General features: G+C 43.2%; 1 long non-coding RNA gene across 1 annotated transcript in view; it reads right to left on the reverse strand.

The window, feature by feature from the left end:
* The window catches only part of LOC134568642 (uncharacterized), a 12,437-nt gene extending 8,026 nt beyond the window's left edge, over positions 1–4,411 (reverse strand). Inside the window, exon 1 of the long non-coding RNA XR_010084047.1 lies at positions 4,376–4,411. This is a non-coding gene — a long non-coding RNA (uncharacterized LOC134568642). The remainder of the gene's footprint in view (positions 1–4,375) is intronic.
* Positions 4,412–6,070: the final 1,659 nt, after the last annotated feature.

Genomic DNA, 6,070 nt, shown 5'->3' on the forward strand with positions numbered 1-6,070 from the left:
CGGAAGTGCTAACACACAGCGAGACGGCAAAGACGCGCGGCCATCTTTGGAAGGTCTTAGTACCTCCATAGATGAAATTAACATGGTGGACATCTTGGAGTAGGCAAATTAATCCCTATTGCTGCCAGAAACACTCCATATATGGAAAAGAGGACGGACTCCACAGCTGTTCATGTTTGTAATGTAATTATATTTATTATGTATGCTATATAAGAATGTTGTGGTACTGTTTTATGTTATGCACCTGACGAAGACCTTCTGTTTTTATTTTAATAAAAGTATTTACTTTTTATTTATTTGATAACCTGGTTCCTGATTTTTGTATAAGAGAAACCCCAGACGTTTTCCAAGGGACCTATACATCCAAATCTACACCAGATTGATACATTTGCTTTTAAAGTTTAGAGCCAACTCAGAAAGGCTCTAAGTATTGTGAGTTTTTCCAAGTTTTATAATTTTGTATTTATTTTGAGATGTATTACCCTATGATGGTTTCTTATATTTGCAGAACCTAGGGATCTCATTCTATACAAGGATATCATTTACCGTGTGCGCAATCACCATATCTCCTGTTGTTTTATCTTTGTTTTAAATATTTTTATTGTTTTCACCGTATCAAGTGTAGTACAGTTGATGCGGTTAGTCGCCTACGTTGAGGCGTGCGTTTAAAAATATAGATAATATGAGACAAACACATTATGGTTTCATCTGACAAACATGCGGTTGCCTGCGCAGAGGCGTATGGGTCAATGTATGTACTCATTCACATATATTAAGTATACCTAGGCTTTTCAAAATTAGGCATCACAATCAAAAGCATGTCGTAGTGAGCTAGTGTAATAAAAAAGGCAATGAGAGACTGTCAGTTTGCTAGCTGCGGTAACATTAACGTCTGCACCTGGTTGCGTCCTATAATTGTATGTATTCTCTAATGTTAAATGTGGCCTAGGTATAATCCGGTAGCCATGCATGCCACTGGAGTGGCATGTAATTGCGTGGTCAGTATAGCTCATTTCTGTGTATGATCCCAGTGAACATCTGATATCCGTTGATGATGTATGTGACAGTATATGTTTATTATAAGGATCTGATTTTCCGCTGCGCGGGACTTAAAAGCTTGATGTATTTATAGCCGTCAGCGTGCCTGTGTCTATATCTGGTTCGAGGCTATTCTGATAATAGTCCCAGCAGCAGTCTGTCGTTTAAAAACCGTGTTGGTAATGCTGATGGTGCTAATTATATGAATCGAGCATGTTCATTATATATGCAGTCGTATATGTAATGCGATGAAAGATGTATTGCGATGTATAGCGGCCTGGTAGCTTAATCTCAGATATTAAGGCTTCCCGATCTATCGGATTTCAAAGGCCTGGTGCAAACAGATCATGCAGTTTTAAATAAGTCAGTGCATGGTCAGGTAGTACATAAGCAGTATAGTCAAAGCTACAAAGATGTAGAGCGCATTGTAATAGCCTGGCATAATATACAATAAAGCTATCTGGTTGTCAGGTATGTAGTAAGAAGCTACTTCACAACTTGTCATGTAGCTGGCAGCTATTATATATGCAGCTATAAGCCGCAGCGATCATTGACCCCTATAGGTATTATAGCATAAACTATGAATTCCTTTAGCATTTTAAGCTAACTTAATAATGACCAACGAAATAATCAAAGCAAGGAAAAACTAAAATTGCATAAAGAACGGTTTCTCAAACGAATTATCATGGAGCAGTCCCTTTATCCTTATCCTTCCTTCGTTGTTTTATTTATTCTTTGCTTGGGACAGTGCTCAGGCGAAGTGGATCGGTATAGCGGCAATAATTGAGTCTCTCCGCTGGAGGTGGCATAGCAGTGCCTGGCAAGATAAATTATAACTGTGCAGGCTGCTCTCTACCGTGGCCTCTGGTACGCTCATGCCAAGGGTGCGCCTATTTGTCCAGGCGGTCGGTCATTGAAAGGTCCCTCTAGCACCCCCGGTGAATCTGTCCCCCTCTTTTCCCCTCCAGGCCTGCTCCGCCGTGCAACCGGGAACACTGCGGTGCTGTGGGCACTCAGGGATGTCTGCAGTCCGGCAGACTCCCACCCCTGAAAAGTCCTCGGCCCCTTGTCCCCTGCACCTCCCCAACTCCTGCAGTTCCCCATCTGAGCTCCAGCCCCATGGTGCCTCACCCTTCTCCGGTCTCATGCATGTGGCCGGTGCTCCCCTCCCCGGCCACCGGTTTGCTGGGGGTCCAGCTCACCCCGACGACACAGGGCTCACAAAGATGGGGACATCCTTCCCTGGACCACCACCAAATCCTGGGGTAAGGGCCGGCTCCGCGCCGACCATTTTGACACCTGGAGGGGTCTATCCGTGGGATCCGCCACACCGAGGGCCCAGGCGACCCCACGTAACTCCCCGCAGCTTGCACATTCGGCGCTCATCTTGGCTCTTCATGAGGAAGGATTCCTCATTATATGGGCCCTTCGCCTCCAGGCTCTGGAGATTTGACTTGTGGGCCGGGATCACCCCCACCGGCCCGAGGGGGGGGGGAGCAGGGCCGGGTCCCCCTCTCTCCCTCTGCCGTGCCATCACTCGCCACCGGTCGTCGCCACATGTGCGTAGGCCCCGTGGGCTCATCCTGCAAGGCAGGCGGATAGCTCGGTCGTGGTCCAGCTGGGGCTCATGCGGTGTGCTCCCGTTCCACCTCTCGCTCAATGCCCATGTTGGTCTCGGGTCCAGGTGGGCTTTTAGTGCACTATTTCTTTATATTGTTGCAGCCCATTGCCGGAGCTAGCTCGGATGGCTGCCGCTCGGCGGCCCGGCCCCGCCCCCCCCCCTGTTTTATCTTTGTATGTAAGTGTTATATAGTGACTATACACTTTTTGGTGGTTTCTTTGTATGCTGCACTGGTTTTATATATGATATTTTAATACTTTTAGCGCCATCTTTTATCTCTGTTTTGTATTTACTAAAAATATGTATACATTTTAAATTTATTTTCGTTTGCAATGTAAAACAACATTTAGTAAATAAAGCCATTTTTTTCTTTATACTCCAAGTAGGAGCAGACAGACAATACTCGGTCAATTGACTGTGTACACATGTGCTCGGTGGAGTTAGCAGTGGGAGGGTAAATGCGCGAGCGCTGCTGGTGGGTTGCGAGGGCATCGGCAGTGGCCTGTGCAATGTCTTCGTGGACATATAGTGCAGAGGTCCACGCGGACAGTGCTCTGATTGGAGCACTTGTCCGCGAGGGCTCTGTAAAGCGGGAAAACTGCAATATATAAGGCGCCCTGAGGTAACAGCTGGCACCAAATTAGCTGAAGAAAAACTGTATGCCAAAATAGCTGTAAAGATTTGGATTATAGCTGTTCCCTTTACCCTCCCTTTTTTCCTGTCAGCTGTTTGTTTTTAGCTTTGGTTTTATTAACAGAAGTGCAGCTATGGAGCACTTACTTGAGGAAATGAAATGGAGGGCGTACAGCAGGGGTGGTACTGAATGGCTCATGCAGTGTTTTTTGACTGCTCCTTCCTCCTAAGTTGATTCACGCCCATAGGTATTAACATACATGGACATTTTGGAACCTGAGGAGGAGGAGGCTGCAAAAGGGGAAGACTCTGAGGAGGAGCCAAAATGTCCATATGCCTGGGTGATAGAAGTACGCTTCAAAGGAGAAAGTAGAGAGTTTTTTTTAAACAAGAATGAGTTATTCTACTCCACCTATCAGAGGAAGCAAGAAGACGAGGATTGCAGAGAAAAGGAAGAAGAAATTCTATCAGTCTTCTGGAACTGGGCAAGTACCGGTTATTGGAGACGGTGAGCATGCCCGTACCTAGTTTGCCGTGCCGTCAGAAGGAGCGAATAATTCGGCTGTTGAGTCCTTTCCTTTCAATAGCTAGAGAAAATACTGGAGGCTTAGAAAACTACACGTTTTGCATTATTAAGTGTAAATCCATCTAGCCTTGTTTTTGTCAAAAAGTTACACAATGGTTTGACAGAAAACCAGGGGATTGTCCCTATAGACTTGTAGCACTATAACCACAAAAATAAGTTGTAGAGGTTATGGTGCTATCATTTGAGACAAAATAACAGAGTAGAAATTAAAATATCCAACTTGGTTGAATTTAAATGTTATAGATTTCTGCTGTTTTAGCCTAAATTTGTGAGTTGTTTTTTTGTTCCAGTGTGCCTCACTAGTTTAGACAGATATTATCCATTATACAGCACTGTGAATACTGTGGCACTTTAAATATGGGTAATAAAAACAGAAGCATTATAAAGAACACTGCTAGACACTATTACTGAATTTAATTTGTGCAAATCTTTCCTGCAAAAATATTTTACCCCGGACAAACAAAAAACTCCAATCAAACAATATCATGGCTACTTACTCTGTCACAGTAGTAATTAGATGGTACGAAGATACGTAGCAAGATACTAGAACTGAGGCAGAAGATATAGAGGAAGGAAGAAAAAACAAACATACTAAATAAAAATAAAATGAAGAATCAGTGCATAAAATATTGACAAATATTCCTTGTAATCAGCAATAAAAAACTTTAAAGGACAACTTCAAGCAACATAATCACTCCAGTTCACTCCAGTGGTTATGGTGCTAGGTGTGCCAGGGTCCGTAGACAAACAATTTGGGTGTGCCAAGGTTCTAGTCACCTCCTCCTCTGCAGCCTGGACGTTGGAGCACTAAGTTAAGGCCAGCAATGTAGGGCTTAGCAGAGCTCATTGCAAGAGCTTCTGGGCTCCAGTTCAGAGGAAGAGGTGACTGGGACTCAGCAGACCCCGATAAGTTGTCAAGTTGTTCAAAGTTTGATTATATACACTGGCAGGGTGCTGGGGCACTCCTGACACCATAACCACTACAGCAGTCTCTGGAGGTTATGGTATGTTGAGTGTTCCTTGAGTCAGAGATGAACCATCACATCCCAAGATTGTGTTTGTGAGGTCATAAAATTAACATTAGAAATACACACCACCTTTACCTGGGACTGAGTACCTTCATCTTGGTTCTCAGTCTGTCATTGGTATAAGCTCTGCCCTTTGCACTTGTCAGTTAAAATAGTTTTTTTTAATCTATTTCGAATAAACCTGTTTTAATGGAGAAAGAAGTTAGGAATTTTTACCGGCATATCCACTTCTGCATGGCTCTATGCTTGCTCCTGTAACATAAAGTGCAGTTAGTCTAGTTTGATTTTTTTAAGGAAACAAAACTTTTTAAAAAGGCATTTCATGCTTATTTCCATACGTGGCAATCCTATTAGACATGTAGATTGCTAGCTAGCTGACTAGATATATACATACATACAAAATATACAAATTGTGTTATTTAGTACAGTGAGACTATTTTGAGCTTAAAGGAATAATAGGGTCAGGAACACAAACATGTATTCCTGACCCTATAGTGTTAAAACCACCATTTAGGTGGCTTACCCCCCTTAGCTTCCTTAGAAGGAGGAAAATTGGATTGGCTAAAATCGGAAAGGAGCTGAATGCGGAGAGGCCAAACGCCGTTTTGGCCAATTGCTACCTCCTCATAGAGATGCCTTGAATCAATGCACATCTATGAGAAAATGTCAGCATCTCCATGCAGAGTGTGGAGACGCTAAATGGCATTGCTGCCTATTGTACAGCACTGCTCCAGGAAGCACCTCCAGTGGCCATCTGAGGACTGGCCAGTGGAGGTATCCCAGGGGGGCAGTGCGTGTATGCAAAGGCAGTGTTTTCATGTATAAGGCCGGAAGGGAATGATTATACTCACCAGAACAGTTACATTAAGCTGTAGTGGTTCTGGGGACTATAGTGTCCCTTTAAATTTAAAATTTCCTTTTAATTCACTTTGAATTCTCACTTTAGTGAATAACCATGAAAGTGTATTTTCAGAAGTGCCTCTATAGATCTCTGTAATGTTGACAAACCTCTTAAAGCCTATAAGTGTGTGTTTTTTAATTCCCTGGTTGGGTTCCCATTGATTTCAACAGGTACAGCACTCGTTCACTTTGCCCTATAAAGACCCATTGATACTAGTAAGTTATTTGCATAATATATCTTAGTTTATATTATATTAGCATTAG

Source organism: Pelobates fuscus, chromosome 7, assembly GCF_036172605.1.
Source record: "Pelobates fuscus isolate aPelFus1 chromosome 7, aPelFus1.pri, whole genome shotgun sequence".
NCBI lineage: Eukaryota > Metazoa > Chordata > Amphibia > Anura > Pelobatidae > Pelobates > Pelobates fuscus.